The 13425-nt window shown below is 33.4% G+C and overlaps 1 protein-coding gene across 8 annotated transcripts in view; it reads right to left on the bottom strand.

Annotated features, from left to right (window-relative positions):
- LOC307187471 (uncharacterized protein) overlaps nt 1–13425 on the bottom strand; it is a 1029543-nt gene that overhangs the window by 339080 nt on the left and 677038 nt on the right. The gene's annotated exons all lie outside the window — the stretch shown is intronic.

Raw genomic sequence — 13425 nt, forward strand, 5'->3', positions numbered from 1 at the left:
GCAATAATCTCTTAACTTATGGAGACAAATTTTTAAGTATCGATTTCTGTTCAGTTAACCAAGTTTAACTATTAGATTCAGATATTTAAAAATAATTTGATTATGTAATCTTCATGATAAAAATGTTCAGCATTCTTTTTTGAATTAATATGCTATCCATATCATACATATAGATAAATTTATTTATAGAGCACCTGACATGACTAAATTGTTCTCCTTTGCAGGTCTTTGCCTATTTATTTATAATATATGTAAAAATAAATGCAACTTTAGCACATAAATATTCATAGTTCCTATGTATCTGAATATTTATATAGCACCTGCCAACTACTTTGACAGGCATGATAGGTTAGAATGCATATTACAAGGAGGGGAAAGGATGTTTATTTGGCATTAAGTTTCAGATCACTTCTAAAACAAATGTGGTGTAAGTTTATACAGCACAAGCAAGCAAAAGACAACATTGCTGAGAAATGGACAAACCATGGTAGGTTTAATTGCTATAATACTTATAAATATTGGATTAAAATAAGCTCTATATGGCGAAATTTGGGGGTCCATTTTAATCTTTGTAGTTTTGCAGATGAAAAGTCTTTTCTTGAAAAAAATTCTGATTTGGGCCTTAAATATCCTGGCATCCCACCTACATGTGGAGATGAGATGCCCCTTTCAATAAGTATGTAGGGTAAGAGACTTAGTTTTCATAACAAAATTTCAATGTAACTACCCTGTTGTTTAGTTTCTAAAACTCTTAGAACTGCCTTAATGAGCAGGCTTACAATCCTACTGATTCCTGCTATATAATGCAATCTTACTGTTTTATTCACAACTCCCATGAAAAACTTGGCAAAGAGAAAAATGTAGAGAAGTTAACCCAAGAAAGATGCTATTTATACAATACTTAAACCTAAGAATTTAATCATGAGATCCTTGTTAAATTAGATTATCGGAAGACTATGTATTTTGAGCACATAATACTTGCCCTTTGCATTTGCAAGAATTGATTTTAGTGCTATGTTTTCAACATATATCAAAAGTCACTACATGTCCTTTCCATATCCAATCATTTCCATTTCCATTAGTGTTCTGCAGACTTCTGGTAAGGGTCCCTCTCTAGAATTTGAAGTAGGACTATATTCTCCAGTGCCAGATTGGTTTAAATTGACTTTCAGGTCTGACATTTTGTAAGCAATGTGAACTTGCAAAACTTACTAAATTTCTTTGTAAAGTAACGTAATGGTAAGTACCCATCTCATAGGATTGTTGTGAGTATCCAAGAATTAAAGTGAAACGTTTAGACCTATGCCTCCAACAGTAAACTACCCCCAGATTTTGGATTCACTGTGTAAACTCCACTCTTCTCACTGGAAACATTTCCCTGAGCAATCACATCCACTCATTTGGCTGAAATTGGTATCTGTTGGTCAATGATCAGACAACTGTTAACCATTTAGTTCTATTGACCTAATTAGGGATTGTTACCGAATTGCTCTTTGAGAAAGAAATTTTTGTCCAGCTTTAAGAGAATTAGAATCCTGATTCCCTCCAGTGTAGTCAATGCATTCTACTCTCTGATATTTTGTTTCATTTTATGTGTTAGGTGGAGACACTAATTCTGATCTAACAACAACCAAACACTTCATCTTTTTCTATCATTATCTCTAAGAACATAGCCCTGGCTGCATAACCATTTCCTTTTTACCCTCATCTACCATGCCCTCAAGATCTTGTTTTTTCTTTCATAGCTCTCTACTTTGTTTAAGATCTAAATCTCTCTGAGAAGGAAAATTCTCACTTTCTCTAATGACTATTTCTGATATTTAACACTGAAGTATTTTTTTTTCCCAAGAAGCTTCAGTTCCTCTTTGATTTTCTGAATAAATATAATCCCCAGAGACAGACTATTCAAGACATAGGATTATATAATGTCCTTCTCTGCCTGTAATTTAGGAATTTAATTATTTTGTTCCTGTAACAAAATTCATGAAAATGGAATACACTTTAAAGAATAATATAAGCCTTTATTTCTTTTTAAAAATTAACCACCTTTCTGTATATGAAGCTCTGACATGAAAACACATAATCATGGCTTCTAAAGTTAACAAATCCAGAGCCAACTTTTCACCATATGGTTAAGGCTATCCTAATCAACCTGCAAGAAATCTGAAACATTAATAGGAATGGAATTTTACTGCTAATCTAGTACAACTTACTTATATGTTGAACTAACATTTTAATGCCAGAATATCATTGTTCTTCCATAGATCATGTGTAACTCGGCTGTTTTTGAACTTTAGAGATGTAGCTTGCAAAGCTGGCTGAGCATCACAGTGAAAACAGGAAATAGTGTTATTAAAATACCTTCCATTTCAATAGTGTAGTTTCACTGGATCCAAAAGTTTCTCTTAAGGTTATCCCACCCCTGTTTCTCTCTCATCTGAAATTTTAGGAAAAAGCACATGGTTTGAAGTCTTCTGTTGCAGCCTACACAGTGAGGCTCCTGAGACTGTGTTTACCAAGGTTTCCATGGCATGTATTTACCTGTTCTCCCAAGCCTGTTATTTGCTAATGTCTCTGTAGCCAGTGATTGCTAAAGCTAATATAAGGCATAATGACCTGCCAAAGTAAAAAATCCATAATGGCTGTATTTACTCAAGTTTAAGGCCTAAAATCACTGATGGCCTTTAAATGGGTAGCATCAGTTTAAAGACAAACACAGAGGTGTGAGACCGCTAACATTCTTGGCACATCCTCTGTCTCATATTAAGTTATTTTTAGTTCCTAGGGCACAGCAAGAACCTGACTGTATAGCTGTGCTTGGCCAATATTTTCTCATCCTCAGGGCTCACCACTTCCTCCTGGATATTTTTCTTGACCCTCCTCTCTAAATTAGTTGCCTGTGTTTATGTGTATTATATTTATCCTAGCAGGCCACTTAACATATTTTTACGGTTTGTTGGTTTGTCTTTGTCTCTTTCATCTTATTAAAATTATATAAGTTTTTGAAAGCGAGACAAAGGAGATCCATGTGGACAATCAGATGTAGTGAATGAGTCCTGACCGACAATGGGGATTAGGTAAGCAAAATGCTCTGCCAGATGAGAACATTGTTCTGCTCATCTCTGTATTCCTGTTACATGGCAGAATTCCTGACTTATAGTAGAAATGCACTGAATAATTTTAAATGACTAGAGTACAGAACAATGCCCTAGAAGCATCCTCTTCCATTTCACTTTGAAACTGTTAAGTATGCTGCCTAAGAGTTTTCTGCTTTATCTCCAACACCTAAAAAATGCCTTGTACAAAACGAAAATGCAGTATTTGTAATTAATCAATTAATTAATCTTGCCAATTTTACTCATTCTTATATATGGAATATTTGCTTCTTTCATCTAACTAAAATCCTCCCCCCACTCTCTTGCTTCTCACTTGACTAATTCTGCTGCAGCTGTCAGATTTGTTGTTACCCAGCATATTCATTATATTAAACAGAGTAAAATAAATGGATGCATGGAGTCACTGCAAGAATGCATGAAACCCTATTCTAATACACAAAATTGATAACTATTCCCAGTGAGATTCAGCCATAACACTTAATTAGAAAAACAGAACCCCTGACTTTTTCTCAACTTTTTCTTTAAGAAGCTAATAAACATAAGAGCCTTACACAGTATAGGCAGTTGATTGTTTTCAATAAATCTCTTCCTGTTATTAATGATTTCATCATCTCCAAAAAATGGAGGAATAGATTGGTGTTTCTAGTAAGGCAAGAATGGTTACTTCTACCCTATATCCCATTCCCTACAATTAAGCAAGCACACAGATTTAGGAAAGGCATATGTGGTTTGTTGATGGACATAAAACTAGCCGTATGGTGAAACTAACTCTAAAAATCAATTGATGGTATGTTTTAAGTAGATTACTTTCACATTGTACTACACATGCTACTTAAGATGAAAGAATTTTAAATTAACATCTAAAATAAATTGGATGTATAACAACCTAAAAAAATCACTCAATACGAAAAACATTATTAAATGAGAAAGTCTTAATCCCCACAAAACACACTTATAGAGTTGAAAAGATAAAAGATGTCATCAAAATTTTGGTTGTGTTACTCTTATTATTTTATATAGATTTTATTCTAATATTAAAAGGACATTTCAAAATGAAAATATTCTTAAATCTTTTTCTCAAAAGTTAAACATGAAAATTCTGTTTAACAATGTTAGAAGACTTGTAAAAAACTGAGAATATCTCAGATTTCATGATAATAAAGCAAAGTGTAATTTTTCAAGTCACAGTAATTATGCTGGCTATCACCCCATTACTGATATAATGTGAAGCTAATAAGCCAAGTAATTAGTATGCTCTAGGTTAGAATTTTCACCTCAGTGACTGGAGGATAAATGAAGACAAAGCGATGTAATATTAAATATACAAGCAACAGAGCAGTAACATAGTGAAAATCTGAAAGCTAAGTTAAGAAATAGTATATTTTTGTTTGTTCACTGAAGAAAATATAAGCAACTGATTTAGCTTTAATGCTTAGTGAAAGTTAAGAAATCAATTGTGTTGCTAATGGATGTTATTAAATACATAAATGCTTAAATGGAATACATGTATATATGTATACATCATGCACTAGATAAATATGTTCATCTTACTTAGCTACTGTAGGGTCTTAACTGTAATTAAAGTAAATTTTTTTGCTGTCTTGAAGAAGAAAAACAGATAAAACTTAAACTTGCATCTTAGAGTTGGTGCCCTCATAAGAAGAGAAGAAAGTCAAATGTAACCAGATGTTGGGAGGAGTTTTCCTATTGTCTAGTAATTGGGTCTAACTGCAATCTGAGGCCAAAAAACACATTACTCCCCAATTCTATGTTCAGTGTAATACTAGAGATGAGAAACAACCTCCACTCTGTAAAACTTCTTAAGAGATATATAACTGGTACTGAATTCACTAGTCCCTACTCCTCCCCCATCCCAGAGAGAAGCTTATTTCTTTTAGGGGAGAACTGTGCTCCAAAAAGAAGATATTCCCTTCCCTCAAGAGTGGAGGGGTCCTTGCCATCTTCCTCAGGTCAAGTTTTGAAGGTAGAAGGACACTTATTAGGGAGCACCCTTGAGACCAACACCTGTGGAAGTGAGGGCAAAGAATTAAGAATGGGAAGAGGAAGGAATGAGTTGAGTTGTGGTATAATAATGCAGTTACCAGTTACGATACTCAGTCAACTCTATAGAGAGCTCTGGAGTTGATGGCTCTTCACAGTTTACCTGAATTAAGTTGAAGGGCTAGGCTTTCATACCCTCATATTGTGAGGTTACTGAATGTAGGCTGCACCTAAAGGAGGCATTTAACCTGAAAATTCCTGAGAAGACTGAGAACTGGGGGTCATTTTCTATTAATACTCTCAGCAGCTGCAGGAATAGCCCTTCATTCTTGAGGGTAATCTGGGGAGTATAACAGCATTCATTCTGCTAAACTTCTAAATTTTGGCAAGAGATACAATTGAGAACTTCCACATAGAAGAGGGGGAGAATTACCACTACTGATCCCAGTACTGCTCAAGGTCCAAGTGATAAAAATGATGGGTCCTAGAGTTCAAGAACTTACTGAAGAGAGGAGATGAGATCAGGACTTCCATGTTGTTCAAACAACATTAGTATGGTTGTGTGGAGTTGTACAAAGCTGTTGTGAGGGTTGTCAGCTGAAAGTGGTTGCCAGATATCACCAATTTCTAGGGGGTTTGCACAAGAATGAGCCATTTTGTGTCCACATTTAGCCGTAGACATGGGTCAACCACGGAGGAGATTGTAACCTTACTTAATTAAATGGGTAGACATGACTTTCTCTTATTCTTTTCCCTGTCCCATGACCAGAAAGGAAGGCTAAAAAAGAAGGAGAGAGGGAAGAGTGAAGAAAACATCATACTTAACTCACTACTCCGAACTACTAGAGCCACAGACAAATCTAGATTAACCTAAAAGAGAGGATGTATGCACAATCCAGAAGTATTGAAGGTATAAGGTCCTTGAGGTCACAGTTGACTTTTGAGGGACTGAAGCTAATGGATAAAAGCCTCTATATTTTGCCCTTCAGAGAATAACATTCTGAGATGTACTATAAAACTCCTCATAATCACCTAAAGGAAATCAGCACCAGTTGCCTTTAGTGTAACCAACTTAATAAAACTTTCTTGTATTTTCCTTCTTTTCTTTCTTGTTTCATTCTCCTCCTCTCCTTTAATTCTGTGTCCAGCTATCATATTTATAAGCCTTGTCTCAGGCTGTGCTTTCTAAGGGGAACCCAAGCGAATATACACAGAAGTGCACTTCTCTTTATTACCATGTTTAATAGAAATCATTTTATTCCTAGCTTTACAGAAACCAAACACTCTACTAACAATACAAATTATAGAAGTAACATATGACAGTCAAAAGATAGTTTTGTCTTCAGTGCTTTTAGCACTTTTATTGAGGAAATCGGGATATTTCCTTTCAGGGGTCTTTGTATTGGAAGTATAATTTCGTTCCTCCCTGAATTTGATCAAGGAGACCTGATTGTATATGTTTTCTCCCCACATCATAGATTTTTGTAAGCTTTATATTATGGTTTTAGAAATTTGATAGTCTTAGAAATATTTCTACTTATATTCTCAAGCATCAGAAAACTATAAAGATAATGTATTGTAACCTTGGGTTGGACTTGTATTTAAATAACCACAGAAACTATTCTAGGCTCTCTTTTTTGAGAAACTACAGTTGTAGGACTATCAAAGTCACTCTGAAATATTCATGTTATAACATATATAATATCAGACCTTCCAATAACACACACTTTTCCTTGCACTTTATGGTTTCTGTAATTTTTTTTTCTCTCAGTAAAATGAATACACCTTGGACATTTATATAAATCATCAGTAGAGAAATGTTTGTACCTGTCAAGGTGAACAAATGTTCTACACCCCTTTCATTGCCATGAATCTACCAACTGACTGCTTATTCATTCATTGTGTTTACATGTTTGATTTATAAAGGAACAAAACTACATGAATGGATACATTAACTATTACATCATTGTTTATAGTGAATAAATGAGTAGCATTGGTAGGTTTGAGGGAATTTTCAATTAGAATAAATGCTGAGGATTTTAACTTTAAATTAAAAGAAATTTGACCTAAAATAAATATATATTGAAACATGATTTGTAAAAAGTCAAGATAAACATTTGAAGCATATCTTCTGGAAACTGAAAGTGAGGGAGACGCCTTATATAAAACAGCTGCCAAACATGACACAGGAGAGGGGCGGAAGTCATGTATAACCACTACGCTTACTCAAAACTCTTTCGAAAATACGGATGCTATGGTGTGATTTATATGTTAACATAATATGTTATGATTCATTTGGAATCCATTATTTGTTATAGTCAAAAAATCCTTTTGCTTTTTTATAAGAAATTTCCTTTATCAGAAATAACGGTTGCATTTGGTTAGTGGTTACTATATAATACTGCCTTTTTCAAAGAATATACCTTAATAACAAGAGTAAAAGTTTGGCTATTCTCTTCTTCCTCTCCACATTACCCTAGTACTGACTAATCTTCTCTTTTTCCTTCATCTCGATCTTAGTTGTATATGAGAGCTAAAAAAGCAATGCTATTGTAAACTCTAGTTTCTTGATAATTCTTCTGATAGAATTTAATGGGAGAAGTAGATGAAAGGCTTGAGACCTAAGATGTTTGATAGTACTTATCAAAAGCAGACCCATTTCAGAGTTTTCCATTTAAATTTCTCAACCAGCTCTACAAGGAAAAAGTTAAGGCTACTCCTTAATATTCAGCTCAACTGTTTTGGCCATGAGTGAAGAAAAGATCATTTTACCAAATGGCATTTCAAAATGGAGAACCTCCTACCCACATTTCAGAAATTGGTTCCAGCTGCTGAGATTGTCAGGAACAGAAACAACGTCAAAGGAGACACCAGTACAAAATCCAAGCAATTAACAATTTGGTCTAAAAAAATGTGAGCCAAAAATGAAGCCACTTCCTAAAGAAAAGGCCTCTTCATTATGAAGCACAAAGAAACAAGTAGTTGAAATATAGACTGGTAGGTAGTATTTCGGGAACAGCCTTTTGACTGTTCTGTAAGCGTTTACGTGAGAAGAGGTATGTGATAAGCCATTCATGTCAGGCCAGTAGGTAGGAAAAAAACAAATAATCAGAAATAAATCTTTAAAGGTCTCTAACTTCAGAGCTAGTTGCCTGCTTCCCTCTCTATTGCTCATTTATTGTTCCAACAACCTTTTATTGAATGCCTGCTCCATGCCAGACACTATTTTACTTATGAAATTCTTAGAACAAATCTATGAACTAAAACACATTATTTAACTTTTATGAAGGAAGGAACTGAGGTTTGAAAATATTATGAATATTGTACAAAATCTACAGTTGGTAAATATCAAAGTCAGGATTCTATCCTTGGTCTTTTTGTTGCAGGAGTCCAGTGTGCTACTGCAACATACCTAAGGCACTCCAGGCCAATCAACAACAAGCCTTTAAATCTGTATCTGTGAAATGTTTCCATCCAGAACCACTAACAGTTCAGTTCACATCATCTGCCACTAGATTATTTTAACATATCTCCTTCCTTCCAATTTCTCCCCACTCCAATTCAATATCTAAATTGCTGCCAAAATTATCTTTATAAAATGCAAATCTGTCCCTGTCTCTCCCTCATATAACACCTCCAAATTATGACTTAGATCATGACTCCTAATTTTCACAGTTAGGCTACAGAGTAATATGGAGCATCCTTTATAATCACTTGTGCACATTTACCTTCCCTCCAGACTCAGAGAATAAATTGAAGAACTTTGAATCCAATATTGACTTTCAGGCTGATGTGCCATTATTTAGTCTAGGACAAACAACTCAGTGTACACTTATGTGCAGGCTGTGTTCTAATGATAATTTGTGCCTGCAGTCCTGTACTGATGAGAAAAGTGAGGAAACGTCTACCAGAGGGAACTAAGAGGAGAACGGTGGTGCCATGAAATCAGTGGACTTGCCATCCTATAACTTCTCTATTTGCCTGCAAAGTCTTTGCCCACACACTAAATCAAGCATTGCCTCCTCTTTGAAATCGATTCTTCTTTAAGGCACAGTTAAGCAGTTTTCTATGGTTTTACATGACAATCCTTATAGCTCTCTACCTAGCTCTGATTACATTGGATTAGGCAAACGTTTATGTGTCTGTCTCTTCAATTTCAGAAGTCCTTAAGGGTAGGGACCATGCTTTTCTCAATTTTGTATTCTCAGTGCATAATACAGTGTCTGGCTTTTTATAGGTAGTCACCATATATGTAATTAATTAGATTCTAATGATCAACCAAATGCTCTTATGATATTCCTAAAGTTTTCAATCTTGCATGATTTTTTTCTTGAGATAACTTAAGTAAATATTTCATATGAGAAAAGGACCACTTCCAAACAAAACAAATATTTATAACTTGAATTTAACATGTCTTAAAATACTAGGGGTTTTTCTATAGTAGTGATGTGTAGAAATTTTAAAAAACCTTGGTGCAACATAATATAAAAACAAAATAAACCAACCAAAAATTGCTTAGTATATTAATAATAAGTTCACAATATAACTGTATAAAATTATTATTTATTTGTATCATTGATGAAGAAGAAAAGCATTTTTCTTGAATTGTTACACATTAGCAGTAACATAATATTGCAAATTATATTCTAAAGTTATATTTTCAACTATGATTTTGGATAAAAATATTATTCATTATTTACTTAAAAATTTAGGCGGTCTATAAATTTCATCTTTTAGATCTCTTTCTTGAATCTCATGACTTCCTATAACTTTCCATAGCAGTTTCATGAAAAATAATATATAAGAAATAACACCTTTAGAGTTTGTATGTGAGAAAATATTTGCATTTGGCCCTACCATTTAACTGATACCTTAGTTCAGGATTGAATTAAAGACTGGAAATTATTTTCCCCAAGGACTTTCCAGTCATGGCACCAGTATCTTCTAGACTTTCAGGAAGCTCTAATAACTGATGCTGTTCCAGTTCTTGATACTTTGATGGAAACCTTTTTGTTTGAGTTTGGTTTAGGTTTTACCCTCTACAAACTTATCATTTACTACTGTTCCCATTGCTGTGACATTACAAAGTGATGTGTGTTTTGGTTTGTGCTCTCCCAGAATCAGAAAATAAGACAAGAATTTAAGTGCAAACACCTTGGATGGTTAACACAGGAAACACAAGACAGCGTTTTGGGTGAGGCAAGAGAAAGGAGGAAGTCAGTAAAGGGTTTATCATCAATCCAGTTACCACTGAGGGTAACTGGAGCTAATTTACTGGTGAGTTCTGGAGAAAATTATGGGAAATATCTCAGAGTTATCTTAACCAAGAAGTAAAATGCTGTGTATTTATCCATTAACTGCACATTAGTCATGGTTAAGGGCTGCTTCTGAAAGGTACTGACGCTTCCACCTTGCCCTGTGCACAGACAGATGTCAGGCTTCCATTGCCAGTGATAAAATCCCTCAGTGAGATAGCCACATGTGTTTGCAGTAAGCATTCTTTCATCTGACTCCCTAAAATTTATATCCTTTAGTAATTTTGGAATTTTCCCGATTTTTAAAATAAGGTAATTTTCCCATTTTCTGTTTTGTAACTTTACCATTTGAAGAGCAAGTTTTTTAGATTGTGGAAGTTCATTCTTTCACAGTTTATGCATTTTGCTGAATTAAAAAGTCTTTGTCCAACTTAAGGTCACAAAATTTTTCCTAATGTTTATTCTAAAAATTTTGTAGTTGTATTTTTTCAATTTAAGTCTATAATCTATTTTTAGCTCATTTTAATGTTATATACAAAATTAATTATATATAAATTATATGTATAACATACATAATTTTTGTATTTGGTTATAATTGGTAGGGGCTGAGGGTTTTTTTTTTCTGTACATATACTCAGTTGTTCTATCATCCAGTTGAAAAGATTATATTTTATTTATTTAGTTCACTTGGTGTCTTTAAAGAAAATCAATTGACCATATATTGCAGATCTATTCCACTCTCTATTCCATTCTGTTTATCTATGTGTCTATCCATATGCCAAAACCATACTGATTTGATTGTTGTACTTTTTCCAGTTTTATTGAGATATAATTGACCTAGAACATTGTATAATTTAAAGGTATACAATACATTGATTTGATATATGAATATATTGCAAAATGATTACCACAATAAGTTTAGATAACATTCATCAACTCACATAGTTACAGTTTTTTCTTATAATGAGAACTTTTAAGCTCTACTCTTAGCAACTTTCAAATACACGATACAGTATTGTAAATTATAGTTGCCATGCAATACATCACATTCTCAGAAATTTTTAATCTTATAACTAGAAGTTTGTGCATTTTGATCACCTTCATCCAATTCTTCCACCTCCCACCCCTCACGTCTGTCAACCACCAATCTGTTCTCTGTTTTTATGAGTTTGGTTGTTTTAGAGTCCACATATAAGAGAGATCATACAGTATTTGTCTTTCTTTGTTAAACTTACCTCACTTAACATAATGACCTCATGGTCTATCCATGTTGTCACAAATGGTAGGATTTCTTCCTTATGATTGAATAATATTCCATTCTACATATATACAACATTTTCTTTAACCATCCATCATTGAACACTTAGGTTTAAGACTTAGGATGGGACACTTCTATTCTTGAAGCATATTTTCACTAGATGTAGAACTGTGGTTTGATAGATTTTTTTCATCACTTTAAAGATGTTGAATAGTACAGTTTGCTATTACTAAAGGAAAATCAGTGAGTCAGAGTGCATCCTAGAGTATTTGTTTTAGTTCTAGTTTGGCCTTCTCTGCAGATTAACAAGGGGTCTCTTTAGAGTTCAAATCCTATATTGAGCTACTATAATTTTTTTTCATTGATAGGGTGATATCCTTTTATCCTTTATTGGGGGATATGTCCATAAAAATGATTTATACTTATTCATAGATTCTCAAAGCATTCCACAATTAATGAGAAAAAATAAAATTATTCGGGGTCCATTTCTTTTCTATACTCATAGCCTCAGAATTTTCTGCGTGATGAAGAAATCTCTGTAAATTTCTTTCAGGTGAGCAGGAAATTTAATCCAGACAGACCTAAGGATAGATATATAGACATGACTGCTTGAAAAACGTCAGACCCCTTTTTCCTATGTTCTAGTCATCCTAATGGATTTCTTTTTGAAACATTTCTGCTGACTAGTGTGTCAGTAGCAGCTTTTTGGTAAACTAGTTTGTCTATGACATACCATGTCATACCACGTTATGTATATCTACGGTATATATGGTATGTCCATGATATGTATGGTATATACATGGCATGTATGACATGTTATGTCACAGAAAAACTAATTTATCAAAAAACTGAGGGAAAAATGTCATAAATAAAATTGTTAAAGCACAGAAATTGCTTACTAAAATTATATTGCCTTTAAAGCAAATGAGTTGTGATTTATATTTGTGAAATATAGCAAAATCATGTTTTACTTCATGATGATATACAATTTAAAATTATTGTTACTTCTGACTTCCTAATCCTTGGTTAAATAGTTATTTATGTCTCTGTGTTTTGAAAGTGTAAAGCTAAGTCAAAGCACAGACCTAAAAGTATGGTAAACAAAAAGGTAATGGAGAAGTAATGTAGAGATTTCTCTTAATAGCTGTTATATTTATTACATTTTTAAAAAATGAAAACAGGGAAGTAATTAGGCAGGAACATCAAGTGTGCATTTTTTTCCATAGCTTTTTCTGGAAAAAAAATTCACTTTAAAAGATAAATTTTATAAATAGTTTGCAGAAAAAAATAGGAAGACCATGAAACATTTAAATACTCAACTATTATTAATTAATGAATTTCAAAATAGAAGCAATAACTAAGTTATATTTTTTATTGGCCATATAGTCAAAAATTTAAAAGCTTGGTAATGCTTAGTGCTTGTGAGAATTTGGAGACAGGCATCCTCATATTGCTCTAGAACTTGACGAAACATTTTATAGGATAACTTGGCAATTCCACTGCTATTAATTTAATCAATGTATATAATGCAATTCATATTTATAAACATAATCACAATGTATTTTATTTCTGTTTCAATAGTAACAAAAATGTCAAAATAATGGGTAGAGGAAAGAATTTGTTATGGTGCTACCTACAATGGAAAACAATGCAGCTTAAAAAAATAGAGCCATATCTATATATGCTGATGTGGAAAAATCTTCAATATTAATTTTTAGTAAAAAACAAACATGAGAGAAAAGTAAACAGTATAATAAGCATCTGTGTGTGTGAGAGAGAGAGAGAGAGAAAGAGA

The sequence above is a fragment of the Stenella coeruleoalba genome, assembly GCF_951394435.1.
Source record: "Stenella coeruleoalba genome assembly, chromosome: 6".
NCBI classification, from domain to species: Eukaryota; Metazoa; Chordata; class Mammalia; order Artiodactyla; family Delphinidae; genus Stenella; species Stenella coeruleoalba.